This window comes from Xiphias gladius, chromosome 10 (assembly GCF_016859285.1).
Source record: "Xiphias gladius isolate SHS-SW01 ecotype Sanya breed wild chromosome 10, ASM1685928v1, whole genome shotgun sequence".
NCBI classification, from domain to species: domain Eukaryota; kingdom Metazoa; phylum Chordata; class Actinopteri; order Istiophoriformes; family Xiphiidae; genus Xiphias; species Xiphias gladius.
The window spans coordinates 1758076-1776826 of record NC_053409.1 but is presented as its reverse complement, the minus strand read 5'-3'; positions in this window follow the sequence as shown (position 1 = coordinate 1776826).

Here is an 18751-nt window from a genome sequence, read left to right as displayed (position 1 = left end):
CTAACTATAGTTAGTCACAGATCAGAGATCCCAGGATTATCCACAATGCTCAAACGTCCAAAAGATGCTGCTCTCCCCTCTGCTTGACAAGCCCCAGCCTTTGTCAACGGGACACATTTCTGTCCTTTTCGCCCTCGCCAAAAATGATAGATGCAACGGTTGGTAGTCAACCTAGCTTCCAGAGACAATAACCTACTGTGGCCACAAGAGGGCATAAATTGCAAGATGAATGCAGACAGGAACCAAGTGAAGATATTGTTTCCACTTTGGTATCGTTCTAATCGATAAAATTGCCTATTTTTAGCTTTAACTGGTCAAGAACTGTGTGCCTTGCTTATCCTGATGGCATGTCACTGGTGTGTGTTTATTATGTGTGACACAATTCATAGTCATCTTCAAAATCACTTATTGCTTGTAAATGGTTTATCAATAGTAGGTCCTTCCTATTTGAATTATTCAAAATGTTTTTCTCATAAACAATTGATACATCACTTTACTATATCATATTCATCAGAATGTATTGTCCTTTACACTCTGCTACTATGGTGAATAAGTGGTAAATTAATAAAACTGGTAATTTACAGTACTTTTTTAGATTTAATTTACAAAATACTATGTATATAAGTATGTAAGCCTGTACAATAGTCATCAATATAAATGTTATCAAACATCATTCTATAATTGACATTCTGGTCTAAAATCTTAACCCTAACAAGGATATACTGTATATTAAATAAGAAAAAGAAAAAAAAAAAAACCCACTTGCCTAGATTTCTCTTAAAATTGGAAATTACTAAATAAAATGAAATGGTTTTTATTGATTTTGATTCCCCCATGAACCTTTGTCTGTACATTCAAATTAACCAACCACACTCAAAAAAAATTATCTCAGGGTATAATTAAAACATGGTGGGTTTCCATGTTAATTAACAAAATTTAGCCCAAAATATTACCAGAGCGCTCAGTCAAAAATTCTGCAAGTCCCATGTAAATAGTTCTTTATGCTTATACACTAAGAAATTGAGACAAACAAATGAAAAAATTAAAGCATCACTGAACAAGGGCCAGAGTTTAAAGGTTTTAGAAAGACCAACTGGCTGCTCTATCAGCCTGCTGTTCTCTCCTCTGTCGCAGTGAGGATTTGTTTTATAATTATCAAGCTGAGAGGCGGAAGAGACCCAGGAGGACACAGAGGAAATGGGTCTTTTATGTCTGCTGATGGAGAAAAGAGAGTCTTGGGCCTCCCTCTCTCTCTCTTTGTTCATACAGCAGAAGGAAGTCCTAGCTGTTTACAGATGCTGCTTTAGTTGCTTTATGCTCAAATATTGGTTGAATGTAGAAACAGAAATAGGTCTGTCCAAAGCTTGATTAAAGGTTTTGGGTGGAAATTATTTTTATTGTTAGTATTTGGCTTCTATGCAATGGTAAATGTCGTTCTCATGAGATATGATTATGGCCAAAATAGAATGAGGAAAGAAGAGAAAAAGGGAAAGCAATAATGAGTTTTTTTTTTTTTTTTTTACACAGGGAAACTGTCTCTATACATTACAAAGTTTAAAGTGTATTTCCCTGGTACTGTATTAATGTGATCAAACTCTGCATAGTTCTTTACTCTATATTTCAGTCCCAATCTTTGAGTTGCTGGGAAAATTAAGGTCTCCACTCTTTGTTCCATTTAATGATATTCCATCCTTCTTCAAATCTAATATTGTGGTAATGAGGATTTATTGAACCCAAATCTAAAGCTTTAAGTTGCAAAGCACATACTAGTGTCAAAGTGTCAGATCTATATTGAATGAGGTTCATGTGCTGTCAGGCATGACAGAACAAACTCTGGTTCAAGGCACAAATTTTGATGATACAGGACTAAGAGTCCCATATCAAGACTCCCTGTTGTTGGAAATGTTGATGTCTGCCTCTCATTGAGTTTCTAATGATTTATATTAGAGAACGAATGGGCTTGGAGCTGAGAGTCACAGACTAGGGAAGTCAGAAAGTATTGAGAAAAGGGACTAATACATTGATGGTTTGAGTATTCTTATGGCACATGTTCTCATTGTTTAATGTTGATTAGCCAGTGGAGGAAGAAGTACACTGATCCCATCCTTAAGTAAAGTAAAAGAGTAAGAAGGGATTGATTAAAAAAAGTGAAAATTCTTGTCATGGAGGTAAAATGACCTCTGTCAATGTCACTATGCTTATGAATAGAGTATTAACATGCAGCATCAATTTGATGTTGCAATTTTAACTACTTTATATACCGACAGGTATTTTATGTAAAACGAGCATCACGTTTATAACAGAGCTGAAATTAGCTGATTGACGAAAAACTAAATTGGTAACTATACTACTGGTCATTTTTCAAGCAGAAATGCCAAACATTCTACAGTTACAGCTTTTTCATTATCATATGATTGTTTGGGTTTTGGACAGTGGTAGAAAGAAAACTAACATAACTTTAGTTACTAACGTCATTGTTATTATATTGCTGCTCTTTTCCACCCTAGCTGCTTGTTAATTGATCAAATTAATTGAAAACGCATCATGCTGCTTATGTGTTGTCTCTCTGTTCAGGTCTATTTGGGTCTAATTATCCTCCGGCCTATGCAGGTGATTGGCTGTGCTTGGGTCCCCTTTGGATTGGGTCTCTCATCTTTGAAAATGTATTAATGCTCATTTATGCAGTATGCGGTAGGTTTTCCACATCTGAATTTGGGCAGTTTATCTCATTCTTCCCGGCAGATCCTTTCGTGCTCCATCAGATTGGATGGGAAGTGTCTGTGAACTGCCATCTTCAGGTCTCTCCACAGATGTTATGTCGTTTACTCAAGGTGGCTTCTGTTTCTCCACTCTACCATAAAGGCCTGATTGATGGAGTGCTGATGAGATGGTCGTCCTTCGTCCTTTCTCTCATCTCTGCAGAGGACTCCTGAAGCTCTGATAGAGTGACCTCTGGGTTTTTGGTCACCTCCCTGACCAAGGTCCTTCTTGTCCTGTTACTCAGAAAAAATTCTATAAACATGTTTTCGCTGTGTCACTATGGGTTATTGAGCGTAGACTGATTGATGCAAAAATGACAACTTTATCCATTTAAAATTAAATCTACAACACAATAAAGTGAAGGTGTCTAGATACTTTCTGAGGCCACTTTAAGTAAATGACCTGAATACCTCTTCCACCACTGGTTTTGGAATGTTGGTCATTGGCAGACATCCAGACATCTCTGGAAAACTCCTAAAGATATTTTTTGCTTGTTTTATAAGTAGAACTTAATTATCAGATTAACTGACGTTAAGTTTCAACCTTAATTCATAAAATCATCTCATGCTTTACATGTAAAGTAACCAGTAACAATAGCCATTAAATAAATGTAGTGCAGTACAATATTTCTCTCTGAAATTTTGTGAAGTAGAGGTATAAAGTGACATCAAATGAAAAGCACAAATATTTCAAAATTGTACTTAAATGCAGTAGTTGAGTGAATGTATTCAGTTATGTTCTAACATTGTTTATCCTGAAATATTACATATTATATATAATATTGATTGATTATAATTCCATAATTAATTTAATTAAAAACAATTTATAATTACTGCCCCCCCCGGGTTTCATCTGCAATTGTAACTTAAAGGGACACATACCAACTACAAAGAGACACAAAATGACCACAAACAGACAAAAAACAAAGACTACAAAGAGATGCAAAATGGCTACGAAGAGACTGAAAGAACTACAAAAACACAGAAAATGACTACAAAGACAAGTAAAATGTTTGTTCCAACGAGGAGAACAACTACAGAGAGGTGCAAACCAACTTCAAAGAGACATAAAACAACTACAAAGAGACTAAACACAACTACAAACTTTGTTTTGTGTCTTACAGTTTGGGTGTCTTGTCTCCTACGTAGGACAGTTGGGGGTGTTTTACATGTCTGTGCCCGGGGGCCCCTTGTCTCATAATCTGTCCATGCATATAGGCTTCCTTGATTGTAGTATCAGTGTCTAGCCAATATTTCAAGTCTGGTTTGCAGAAATACACATAGGACACATCTTAATTAGTGGCAGGGCCTTTGTATAATCTGAGCTACAGCTGCTCATTTACGCCTTCAATAGCATTAAAACTGCTAAATTAAAAACACAAATTAAGTAAATTAAACAAAAGTTGTGGTACGGTTAGAAAATCAATCCCTTCTTTCTCTTTTATCATTTTATATTTCTTTCCTCCCTTTCATAAACACATGGTAATTAAACATTATATTATTATAATATTAACATTTTATTATAATACAAGTGTGCTGCTTTGTGACTTCAAGCCCAATTTATTCTATAGTGGGGGATTTTAGCCATTTGGATCACTGGCTCTCCATGCTCATCCCTCTCAGCCATCCAAAGCTACATCTTGGGCAATTAAATTCACTAAATGAGGAACCCTTCTGTCCCAGCATTATCACATTAATTTGCAGCTCAGTCAGCAAAGGTAAATTTGTATTGGGTGGACATGCAGCTCCAACTCTCCTTTGAGAGACTAGCAGCTTTTATCCTGTTGCTCCTCACTAAAGGAATCAGATTATGCTAATGGATTGGCTTTTCATGTTCTATTTGATAAAGGCAACTTCAAAGTGATGGCGGATTCCAGCCAAGAAACGTATGCGACTGCCTTTAATTTCAAAATGGAAAAGTTCTATCTTCAAAGAGCAGTCATCATCTGAATGCTTCAGCGCAATCAAACGGAGTTGCTTCCCGAGTCAGTTAGAGATAATTCAATTCATTCTGCTGGACGAGGTTTGGATGTGTTTGGTTGTGATATTAAGACGCTGTGAGACAGGTGTTTCCCAGTACAGAGAAGCTGCAAATTGGTTAAGTAGAAGTTTATGAATTGTCTTAATAAAAGAAGAGCAGAAGCGCTGATACTATGCATGTCTCAGTCTTATCTCTCTTATATTTCATGCAACGCAATTAGTGCTTGTGTTTCCAAAATTAGGACCATTTCAGAATCAACAAGCTAGAAGTGACTTGACAATTGATTTCTGGCTTCTTCCTTTTTATGGACAGAAAATAAAATATTTTGTGTCCTCCTTTTTTGAGTTTGGAAGGTTCATGATAGCAGTGCTTACATTTTCTGCATTCTCAGAAAGGGACTTTCAGTAAGTCCTCCATATTAATCAAATTATGTCATTGTCTTCCAAAACTGATCAACATGACAGTTATTCATATGACCGTTTCCTGATCAGACACCTCTGCGGCGGATAGGGAATGATCATGGTCATGGTTAAAAGAAGACCACCTCTGACGGTCTGCAGGAAACAGGAAACAAACAGCTGACTCCCATGTCAATCATCATGCTGGCTGGTTGAAGTTGTGGATTTGGACAGCAGTCCTCAGCACTCGACTTGAACCATGTCTATGCCTATATAAGTATACACATATATATATTTCAATATACACACACATTTTTTTTTGGTTTATACCTTAACCTGCAAGTCAAAATACTCTCTTGCTGATAATCATTTTTAGGTCTGTTCCCTCAAGATCATAACAACACAACACAATTATTACCTCTTTATCTTAATGTCATTATCTTAATTATCTAAATATACAACAATGTGCTCAGGATTAACATCATTTTAAAACTGTCTAGATACCAAATGTGTTTTCAGGACCCAAGTGTCTCATTATCATTAGATAGCAGCTTATCCCAAGTTAGTTTCTATGATGAAATGACTTGATGGTCTCAAGTCATTTTTATCTGAGTTTTTTCCCTTGTCTAGAAAAAAAAAAACAGCAGAAATTACAAAAAGGACAGTGCCTTAACATAAAATACAGTAGTACTGAAAAACTGATAAATCGCAATCTTAAAACTGCATGACTGCATGTTTTTTTTTTCACAATCTAAAAACCACAGCACAGCAGAGAGTAAGCATAGCACAGTAGCATTTATTTTTAGTCATGTTTGCTTCCACCAAATGAATTTAAGTCCAACATTCAAAACATTCACTCTTTTCTTTTCCTTTTTCTTTCCTTTTGTTGTCTTCTCTCTCTTTTTTTTTCTTTTTTTTTTCCCACCAGCTCCTGAGGCAAATCTCTGGCTCTTCAACTGCTAAATGCTCCGCTGTGTCCACCAGCTGGTCTCTGACTGAGACTATCTGCTGGTTGCTGCTGAGCAGGTAGTGGAAAGGGAGTTTATCTAGCTTTCCAAACTCTGAAAAGAGCTGCCTGCTGCTGAACATTCTGCTATGAAAGTTGTGAGATTTAAAGATGTAGACACTTGTAAACAAAGAAATGTTGTATTACATTCAGTGTCTCTCACCAAAACTCAGTTGAGTACATTTCCTTCCTCATAAAACATTTGCAAATATGATTTAATTTTTTTTTTTAAATCCTGCATTGTTTTCAATGTCATTGTCATTGTCATTGTTGACTCATTACTGCCACCTCTAGGTATATGGAACTGTGTGTAATATTGACACATTTGTGTATACAGGGTATCTTGAGCCAAACAATACATTTGTGAGCTGGAAAACTCAAATAATGAATTGAAAAATCCTAAAAATGTCACGACATGACTCTCTGTGGACTTTGTAGACTTTTAATATTACACATAATAGTTTGACACATTTTTCATATAAAGATATTGATTATTGCAGCTTTAATTTGTTAGTATTACTAACCACAGCTCTCTATGCTTTATTGCCTCCACCAAGGAGGTTATGTTTTCAACCGTGTCTGTTGCTCTATTTGTCAGCAGGATTACGCAAAAAGTACTGAAAGGCTTTGCACCAGACAAATTCTGGGGCAGATCCGGATCATTTACTATGGATTTGAATTTTTTTCTCTGAAGTCTGGTGCCTTTTGTTTGACACTGACCTTGACGGAGGTCAGCGGTCTACTGAGTGTCATTTTAGTTACAATTGAATTACTAATTAAGATACAATATAAACACTTTTCACAAAGTTAAAGTAATGGAAGTTAATGATAAGCGAAGGATACCATGTTTGTAATATTTTTGGCATTTATTGTTTAATAAACGTATCTTATGTCATGAGAAGTTGCCACATAATGAGAATAAGTCCTTTTTCACTTTGTTGTGATGTTCATTTGTTTTGCAGGATTATGCAAAAAAAAAAAGACTGAGCCAATTTGCAGCACACTTGGTGGAGGGATGGGGCATAGGCCAGCGAAGAACGCACTAAATTTTTTTCACCCCAAAGGGGTGGATCCAGGAAATTTTTTATCACTTCCTTTAACATTGCGAGATAGGGCATTTTTTAACTTTTTCCTCAGTGTTTGGCCTTGGCAGAGATATGCACTCTACTGAAAGTGATTCTAATTTAGCCATGGTAAGATGCCGTATGCGCCACATTTATTTTTTTTTTTCCCAGTGATTTTATTTTCATCTCAAAGCAAACAGAGTTATGTCAGGATGAGATGATATCCCCTGGCTCTAATCACGAGTGATGCTAGTCACAGTGCAGAATGTGGACCCGAAGATGAATCATTAATAACAGCAGGCCCCTGCTCCTGCAGCCACAGCTCGGGACTGGAACTCCTCTATTATCTATTGATGTCTCATTGGCCATTCAGATATAGGCGACACCCCAATACACCTCACCTGCCATGTTCACAGACACTCGTCTAAAAAAACATGTTACATACTGTCAGGTACATAAGTATTTGGACAGTGACAATTTTTTTTTTTTGTTCTTCGTGCTCTGGGCTTTATAAAATAATGGATACTACATTAAATTGCCAAGTCTCAGCTTTGATTTGAAGAGGTTTACATCAATATAGAAAGAACTGAGTGGGAGATTTAGCCCTTTTATGCTCCCATGTTTTAGGTATTCAAAAGTAATTGCACACTTGGCTAGTAAATGTTTCTTGGGCATCTGTGTGTTGTTTCAACATTATTTCATGCACAAAAAAAAAAAAAAAGCTCACGTGTGGCTCAGAGTTGATTGAAAGTTGCCATTTCAATTGAGGTGGAGTTGTCTGTCAATATGGGGAGTAAAGAGGTCACCGTGCAAGTGCAGAAGATAATAATGAGGTTAAAAAAAAAAGCAAAAATCTATCAGAGATATATCAAAAGTAGTTGGCTTTCCAGCTACCAGGGAGCACAAGTCTTGTGGATGAGCAGAAAATCATTTGCTTGTTGAAGCAAAATCCCTTGCAGAGCAAGTCAAGAACGCTCCCCAGGATGTAGGTGTACAAGTTTCTGGACACATGACTGTAACTGTAGAGGATTCCCCCCAAAAACCCCTGGTAAACCTCAAAAACAGAAAGAACAGGCTGCAGTTCACATAAAACACACAAGAAGAAACTGGTACAGTTCTGAAACAAAGTTCTATGGACTGATGAAACAAAAATCAACCTCTGTCAAAATGATGGAAACTGTACATAATGCACACACAGCATAGTCACATACAGTAAACACACAGTCATTTCTCCACATTTGTTGTCTTTTTCTGAAGCAGTTCCTGCTCATTGTTAGCTCATGAGATAGTTCATAGCGTATTTGGCTGTTGATTCTTTGTATCTGTATGCAAGGTCTTTGTGTGACATTTGGCTCAGAGATATGCTTGTGCAGCATGACATTATGACAGCCGTGACATTTTAGATTTTAATGTTGCACACGCTGTTTTCCATCACAATTGTCTCTCTAAAATCATGAATCCTATTTCCTCTACAGTGCATTCAGAAAGTATTCAGTCCCCTTCATTTTTTTACATTTTGACAAAGCAAAAGCAGAATTTTCGGAAAATTTGGCAAATTTATAAAAAAGGAAACACTGAAATATCACATTGACATAAGTATTCAGACCCTTTACTCAGTACTCACTTTAGGCACCCGTGGTAGCGATTACAGACTTGAGTCTTCTTGGATATGACGTGACAAGCTTTGCGTTTGATTGGGTTCAAGTCAGGGCTCTGGCTGGGCGACTCAAGGACATTCACAGAATTGTCCCTGAGACATTCCTTCGTTGCCTTGGCTGTGTGTTTCAGGTCATCGAGGGTTTACCTTCAGCCCAGTCTGACGTCCTAAATGCTCTGGACCAGGATTTAATTAAGAATATCTCTGTACTTTGCTCTGTTCAGCTTTCCCTCAAGCCTGACCAGTCTCCCTGTCCCTGCTGCTGAAAAAAAAACCCACAGGATGAGGCTGCCACCACCATGTTTCACCATTAGGATGGTATTGTGCAGGTGATGAGCAGTGCCTGGTTTCCTCCTACAAAATTTTCCTAAATTCTGTTTTCACTTTGTCATGATGGGGTATTATTGAGTGTAGATTGATAAGGGAAAAAAAGATTTTGGTTTTTAGCATAAGTCTACAACATAACAAAATGTAAAAAAAAATGAATGGGTCTGAATGCCTTCTGAATTCACTGTATATTGTTATTTTCAGGATATTTAAGCTACTCAGTGATGCCATTTGACATGTCAGTGGGGGCAGCAGAAGAAGCTGAACTTTCTAGCAAACAGCTCACTATTTTTGAACAGCAATGTGATTCATTTTTTGGTGTTGTGTTTCTGGAAGCCTGGCAAATAGGTCTGACAATTCCTCTCTTTTTAGCCCTGTTTTTGTCTTCACTAATTGCCTAGAAAAAGTATCTGGCTCTTTAGGTGCAAAATGCTCCCCTGTGTTCACCAGCTGGTCTCTAACTGTTTCTGTCTGCTGTTTGATTCTGAGCAGGTAGTTTACACGTAGTTTTTAGAGCTGTTCAGCTGGTTCCTGCTGGGAGCGAGGTTGATGAAAGCAGTAAGACTGGACCAAAACAGTAAAGTTGAGGGCTGTAAAACAAAAACAATGAGCAGAAAGACACAAAAATGCTCTCAGCCAAGGGGAACTTCAGAGTTGCTCCAAGTGATTCCTTTATATCAGAATTTGTCATTTTATCCATTGCTATTTTAAGCTCTACAGTGGCTCTAAAGTAATTGCCAGGTGACAGAGAAATCAAAGATAGCACAGATAGTAACAAGGAATCAAATCCTGGGCAAAGCATGTCCCTCCTCATATATTCTATTTTTTCATTATGGCCAATGTCCAGTGGTTGTGCATGTGGAAAAGAACACACAGTTAAGAATGCAAAAACATTGAATGATATATAGATGTGTTAGAAAACTTTTTTCATTTTTCCTTTTTTTTTTGATTTTACGAGTTTTTTACGGGCTGATCCAGCTGCAGTGCGGCTAACTCAACAAGAACATCCTAAAACAGTCTTAAAAGCTCTTTTCCACTCGGTTTTCCCAACATCATTTGATTACTATTTTTCATTATCTTCGGATGTGTTTTTTCCTGGTGCAAACTGTCGAAAAAATTATGAGTATTTCAAAGCAAAAATTAAGCAAATAAACTATAAAACTATAGCTTGAATCACAGAAGTGTGAGGGAAAACTTGTCGAAGCTGTATGTGCCCAGCCCTTTTCCCAAACCCTGGAAAACAAGCTGATCTTGAAACTGATCACTGCAACTGCCTTTTCACCTCCTCTACACCACCACCATCACCACCACCACCTGGAACAATATGCTTTTGGTCAGCTTGGGAGTGAGGTAATCAATGAATCAAATCAAGCCTGGCCCAGTCTGCCTCCACCACCATCACAGCAGATTTATTACATGTCCATCATGGGAGGTTGGGGAAGAGGTGACACCTGAGTTCAGATAGGGGGAGAGGGGCTAGAAGAGGCTCGATGGAGCTATTAGCTGCTGGAGTGGAGGGATCAGCTTGTGATGAGTTATCGGACAGACACCGGATTGGGGCAGTGGGAGATACTGCAGAGGTTCATTACAGCTACTTCATCTTGTGTTTTGCTGCCTTCGGCCACAATCCCATCCAGGTCCACTCCATAGGCAGCCTGGGCCCTTATCTGCCTCAGTCTAATGAAGCTCTCTTTAATGGTGGAAGCTTTTCAGGGGCTGGAAGGGGTTGGAAGGTTAGAAAGACTAGCCTTATTGTAATTGTGCAAAGTGTATCACACCCTAAAAAGGACCTCACTGATAATTTTGAGTGTTTTGAGCCTAAAGGATCATTCTGGTTTATAACAATTCCGTCTTACTTTTATTGTTTTGGCCAGTTCTATCAGCTGTGATAACATTGCTCTCAGCGAAGCAGAAGCTTTTTACAGAGAGCCTTTCATAGATGGTGCAAAAAGGTGAAAAGTTGTTGTCAGAATCGTTGCATTAATAGTATATTAACAAATTAAGACAAGTTCCCTTTTTAATTTGAAATATTAAAGGACAACATGATAGCAGGTCTGTATGAATAAGTGTTAGGAGACGTGATCCCTGCACAGCTTGTAAATGAGCCAACAATCTAATTCAATACAATTCAAATCAATTTTATTTATATAGCACCAAATCATAACAGAGGTTATCTCAGGGCACCTTTCATATAGAGCAGGTCTAGACCGGACTCTTTATAGTTATAGTTACAGAGACTCAAGGAAGAGAACATAGCACAATACAGGTACCACATAAAGATGTATAATAATAACAAGACTAATAATAAAACTAATAATTATAATAACAGGTAGGTGGTTTGCAGTCGAGACGAGAGAGAAGAAGCTGAGTTAGTAACAATGATGGGATATGAATGTGTATGGAGGGAAAGGGAGAGGAGGAGAGAGGAAGCCGCTGCATCATGGGAAGTCCCCCGGCAGTCTAGGCGTATAGAAGCATAATTAAGGGGTGGTTCAAGACAAGCCTGAGCCAGCCCTAACTGTAAGCTTTATCAAAAAGCAAGGTTTTAAGCCTCCTCTTAAATGTAGAGAGGGTGTCTGCCTCCTGGACCCAAACTGGAAGAAGGTTCCACAGTAGAGGAGCCTGATGACTGACGGTTCTGCCCCCATTCTACGTTTGGAGAGTCTAGGAATCACAAATAAGCCTGTATTCTGGGAGTAACAGGATACAATAAACTGTTACAGATATGATAGTGCCTGACCATTAAGGGCTTTGTAGGTGAGGAGGAGGATTTTAAATTATATTCTGAATTTTACAAGGAGCCGATGCAGAGAAGCTAAAACAGGAAAAAGGTGATCTCTTTTCCTAGTTTCTGTCAGTACTGCAGCATTCTGGATCAGCTGGAGAGTATTTAAAGATTTGTTGGGACAGCCTGATAATGAGAAGTTGCAATAATCCAGTTTAGAAGAAAAGAAAGCATGGACTAGTTTTTCTGCATCTTTTTGAGATAGGGTGTGCCTGATTCTTACAATGTTACAGAGGTGAAAAAAAACAGTCCTTGAAGTTTTTTGTATGTGAGAGTTAAAGGACATATCCTGATCAAAGAGAACTCGGACTTTCCTAACAATGGTGCTGGAGGCCAGGGCAAAGCCATCCAGAGTAACTTTATCGTTAGATAATGTGTTTCTGAGGTGTTGGGGGCCAAGTACAATAACTTCAGTTTTGTGAGAGTCTAACAGCAGAAAGTCTCTGGTCATCCAGGACTTTATGTCCTTACGGCAAAGCTTGAAGTTTAACTAACTGATTGGTTTCACCAGGCTTCACTGACAAATACGATTGGGTATCATCAGCATAACAATGGAAGTTTATGGAGCGTTTCCTAATAACATTGCCTAAAGGAAGCATATATAAGGTGAATATAACTGGTCCAAGCAAAGAACCTTGTGGAACTCTGTGTCTAACTTTTGCGTATATGGAGGATTTATTGTTAACATGTACAAACTGAAATTGATCTGATAAATAGGACCTAAACCAGCTTAGAGAGGTTCCTTTAATGCCAATAAACTAAATGTCCCGGTCTCTGTAATAGGATGAGATGGTCAATAGTGTCAAATGCAGCAATAAGATCTAACAAGACAAATACAGACACAAGTCCTTTGTCCGATGCAATTAGAAGATCATTTGTCACTTTCACCAGTGCTGTCTCTGTGCTATGATGCAGTCTAAATCCTGACTGAAAATCCTCAAATAAACTACTATCATGTAAAAAGTCACACAACTGGTTGGCGACAGCTTTCTCTAGGATCTTAGAGAGACAGGGAAGGTTAGATATGGGTCTATAGTTGGCTAGAACATCTGGATCAAGAGTAGGCTTTTTAAAAAGAGGTTTAATTACAGCTGTGATACATAGCCTGTTAATAAAGGCAGACTGATTATATCTAATAAAGAAGTGCTCACTAAGGATAAAACTTCCTTAAGCAGCCTAGTTGGGATGAGGTCTAAGAGACAGGTTGATGTCTTGAATTTAGTTAGATTATCTAAACGACTCTATTTTGAGGTCAAACTGAAAGCACACCAAAAATATATGTAACAATCCTTCACTGAAAGGGCATCTATGGCATCATCTTTTTGATGATACTACCATTAGTAGTCACCAGAGTTCAGAACTTTCAAATCCTACACATATGTTTTTTAATGCAAAAACAGTAACACTGTCTTTTTCACAAGGTTCAATTGTGCTTTTTTTTAAATTAGTTTTTTTATATTGCAGTTCTGACCTTGAAGGCACCACCAAGGCAATGAGTGTCTGCTTGCATGCGCAATAACAATTTTAAAGTATTTTTGTGTTGCACTTAAGATGATGAAATAACCTTTTTAGGGATGCTTGAATTACTTCTCAAGTCTTTATGTTCATATCATCATAAAAACTGTAGACATACCAATCACAGCCAGCTTCTTCTCATTATTTCCACAATTGATCCGACTGATTCTGGCTATTGTCCCCTGCAGTTGCAAGTGAAGGTCTCCTCCCTACTGCCTGTGTAACATGTCCAAAGCTAGATCACCGTCTTTAGTCTCTTTCCGAGGCAAATTTCCCTCCTGCCTCACTCTTTCCACTGGAGTCAAAAGTTCTGTACCAGCCAGCTTAGAGGGTCCCACCAAGGCATTTTAGTTTCAGTAAACACATTTGTTTAACATTAATATGTATTACTCTGCTCATTAATATCCACTGAATAACAAAAGATGTAACAGAAAAGGGAAGTTTGAATGAAGCTGTGGCCAAAAAGAAGTCAGTGTTCTTTTGACTCTGCTGCTGCTATTTTATGGTAGGACATGACAGACTTAATACATATCTGGCTTTAACATTAACTGATTTGTCATAAAACCTCAACCTAAGTGAGCTCTGATTGACTACTGGTGGTTTTGTGGCTTAAAAGAAAATATGTTATCATACAGCCTAGATCTTGAGTGTGAAAGGTAATTCTTGACCATGGAAACAGGTCTTTGACAGACAACTTAACTAAAGGGTTCTCCTGAGCTCTGACTGTCTGATTGTTCATATCTCCTTCCCAGTGTGACTGCAGACTGTTGCTATGCTCCCGGAGCCTCAGTACTTGAGTACAATGTTATCATATCCAAGTTGTAATAAACTGTATTTTTTAACTGTGAATTAACTCTGATTTTCTACTGATGATTTCTAATCAGGGTTCCGGTGAGAGCTCATAACCAGTTCAGATCAGTGGTAAAGTAAAACTACAAAAGCTAAATTTGTTATAATGGTTTGGCTGAATGGTGTATATATACAGTATACTGTATATATTCATGCTGTCCCTGTACACAAACACACACATATATATATATATAATATATATATATATATATATATATATATATATAATATACACACCAGTAACTGGTTTTAACTGCTTTTAATGTTGTGGCTGATCGGTGTAACTTCAGTTGTTGAAGTGCCTTTTAATGTAAGAGAACTCCTTGGTTCAGAATTTAGTATTGCTCCTATGTTCCTGTTCTTATGCTTATCTAACAGATAGTAACCTTATTCTTCCGTGATTTGACAAGAAAAGCTTTGCAGAGCTATTAACTACATTTCACAGTCTTCATCTGTGGTTGCAGTTTGCTCAGTTGTCAAGGATATGGCTCAAGTTTCATCATGTTACCTAATGGAACTTCAGTCACATAATAACAGGTGTTTGTATATGGAGGGAGATGGCAATCTCTTTTTCTGTTCAAAGATGGTCTCTGGTGTCAAATGTCCTCCTTGATCTTGTCACCAGTTGTGATATGAATGAATTTCAATAGTACACTTAATGGCAATTGGGGATAAGTCTATTGATATTCTATATTTCTTACTGTCAACTAATTAAAAACAAAACCAACAATCAATGTATCCTAAAAAAAAATTGTTAGTGCATCCAAAGCCTGATCTATCTTATTCTGCTCTGCCATAACAGCTCCACTGTTGTCCAAAAAGTATTAAAAACAAGTGAGCCAAACTGTTGCACTGGGTGACATGTGACATGACGTGGGTGACATGAAATACTCGCTGCAGCACCAAATGTGGTTGCATTTGTTCCAAACTGACTGGTTCCGCTGGCTTTAAAGCACAAAAGGTTGAAACATGCCATCAGTACTTTGTGCCTGCAGATGACTGTATAGAGGGGCAACTGGATCTTTTTGAAATCCCCACAATCATTGAGAATAGAGTGAGACATCAAACAAGTACCTTAGAGTGGGAACAAGTAGTTTGATCCCTGTGGCATATGTCTAAGGGAAAGGTTTGGGACACATGAGGATCTAATTTGATCCTAGATGGAAGTTTACACAGCTGCTACACAATAGAGAGACATCAAAGCCTTAGGTTGGCTGGGTTACATCTGTCTCTCTTCCTTTGCTCTATCTGTGGCTGGGTGAGAAGCAGTAATTAGCTATAAATCCATGTCAATGCCAGATCAAGGCAAAGTCTATTGTAAGGGATTACACGGTCAATACGCCTGCTCCTGGCACTGTCAACCTGTCTGTCTGATAACATCACCACTTCATCATCCACACTGGAGACTCTCCTCCACCTGGGTAGAAGCTGTGTGACAGGAATTTTGTAACACTTACAGAGTGAGAACCAAAATACGACAATTTTGCAAATCAAGATAAGGTCAGAAGAAGAAAAGGAAGGAAAGAGGTGCACTGGATTTCTGTTTGGTTTTCTGCCTCAAACCTTTATGCCAAAAAGTTCAACACCAGTTTGATGATCAAGTTATGATGTGAATTTTTTTTATTACCACTCACATGAAGTGATTTGTGTCCAATATGTTAAGAGGCAAGCATTAGAACCATAGAATAGCATAGAGGATTTAAGTTGAGGGTTGAAGGTTGAATTGGCAATGATGTTGGTGTAAGAGGTAGTCTACATCATACCACCAGTTACAGCATGTCAGCTTTGCAGCAGCAGCTTCAGTCCACCATCAGTGTCTACACGGGATGCGTTCAGCCACAGCACTGTGTATTACTAAGAAGTGTTTTGACAGTGCTCACAGCTGCACACTCAATCAACGTGGATTAGTGAAAAGAAATAACTCTTGAAGCGTAAAGGTACTCTTCCTATCGCAGTTATGTGTGCAAAATGTGAACTGTTGCACAACCTACATAGGCAGACAATGTGCTGATTACCAGATCAGGTTCAGTCTTGACCTTTGGAAACAGTGGTTTTCTTATGCAACACAAGAAAAAAACACTGAAATGTTGCAAAATTCTGAGACACTGAGACTGGGCACAAACGCCTTTGTGTGTTGTAATTGTGTAAAGCCCCCCCCCCACTACTCTTACATAGGAGAAAGACACCCAGACTGAAAGAGAAACAAAACAACTACAAATGACACGGCTGCATTGTTTATCATCTATTGGTAGTCATTTTGTGGTCATTTTGCACCCTTTTTTGATCATTCTGCACCTATTTGTGCTGGTTTTGTGGCTCTTTGTGGTTGTTTTGTGTGCTTTTGTGGTGGTATTGTGTTTCTTTGTGGACCTTTTGCATTTCTTTGTTGTCATTTCGTACCTCTCTGTGTTCATTTTGTATTCCTTTGTGATCGTTTTGCGTGTGGTCACTTGGGACATCAAGCAGTCATTCAGTCATCCAACCATGGCTACTGTATATCCTAATTGTGGTAACTAACATGATCATGAGTGAAATTGGTGAAGTGCTCTTCAACACAAGGCCAACATTGTGGCTTTTTCTGGAGTTTTTAAGTGTTTATATCTTCATTGTTTGCTGGAGTTTGCTCAGTTGTAATGAAGGAATAAATGCACAAATATTCAGCACTCCCCAAAGCTCAGTTCAAACCTAATGTTCTACTTAAAGCCGTGAGTAGGAAGTTTATGCAGTTTTTATTTTAAAAGAAAGCACAGTTTAATTGATTTTAAAAGTTATCTGTTTGCTGTGCATTTTTTAATAATGGAAGATATTTAGAATAAATGTAATAATCATGTCAGAGATCTGGGATGACTCAAGGTCAGTTTCTAGTGCTGAAGTAGTGTTGCAGGGCTGTCAACTGTTTTGTGACTATGAAGCACCATGGTATGGAAGCATGAGCTATATCAGACAGGCTATGCAGACAATACTTGTTACAAGTAAAAAGCTGCAGGTTTTTGTCTATTCATGAGATCTATTTTTCATAATCAAAAGATATAAGACCAGTCTTATTGCTTAGTGTAATTACATAAAGACTTTGACTGGACTTGTGACTGAGTTTACAGTATATGCACCACAAAGAATGTACATCCTACTCTTGACCGAAACAAACCCAGATATATACATGTTCACTTTTTTTCACCAATACCTGATCCGGAATATCAGATTATTTTTTCATCTCCACCTTACCCCTTTCATGGCTCTAGAAAGTCATGTTTAGGCAAGAGATGTGCAAGTTTTATTATTTACCATGCTGAAACACAACACCACCACAAATGTTTGTTACGTCATTATATTATTATTGCTGTTTTAGGAGGGGTCTCTTAACACAACATAGCCCTCCTATGTTAATTGGCAGCTGACTGCGATTAACCACAAGGGAACACCTTTCTACTGGTCAAACAGAGGAGGAACAACCCTGGCAGGACCAGAGAACCTGGACACTGGTTTTTTTCAAGCTCACTGGGTATGTCTGGCTACAATATGCTAACAGTTGTAATACTCAGTCTATGTGTTTTATATGACTGACAAAGAGGAAAACTGCTGCATCATGTTTGAACACATTGTGTTATTCCTCTCAGATCAGCTTAAACTTTGCCCTTGATTTTTTGGTTCTTTTAAAACTATACCACCCAAAATAAATAAGAACAAATATGAAAACATGAAATGCTGCATGCAATTTAAGAGACACAGAAAATATGCTGCATTGAAAGTAATTTAGCAGTCTTAAACTTTTAAGAACCGACCTGCGAGTATGGTGTTTAATGTGTATTTAATGTTAGTTCTTTTGTAGAATCCTACAAGGCTGCAATATATGGTTCACAGTCCAGTTTGCTAAGTTTAATAAAATCCATGTCAAGGGTGTGAAGTCATGTTTTTATTAGATTTTAGCACCAATATTTCAGGAAATTCAGGGAAGTTTGAAGATTCAGGATTATACTGTTTACCGACATATTGTTGCCACAATAACCATAATGTAAAAATTTGATACCAGAATATCTCTGGCGTACACTGATCAGAAGTATGTGGGAGATATGCACATTAAACCAGTTTATGTGAGGGAAACGGTGATGGCTCCACTGATTTATAAGTGTGTGTACTTATCATTCATAAATGCCCCTTGGGTTTGTCATTTGCTTAATCTTTGCATATGAGCTCTTTGATCCCCCCCAGAGGGTCGTTCTGGATTACAAATACAAAATACTGAATGCATGCATTTAGGCAGTAAAGAAAATATAGCCATGTTTAACAATTCTTACCTTTTCATAATTTGAGCAAGTGTTGAATTGAATTTGTGACAGTAAACACATAGTAAACAGACTGATGATGGATAGTTACTATACAGTGACATATTGGAAAAAGAAGTCCCCCTACTCA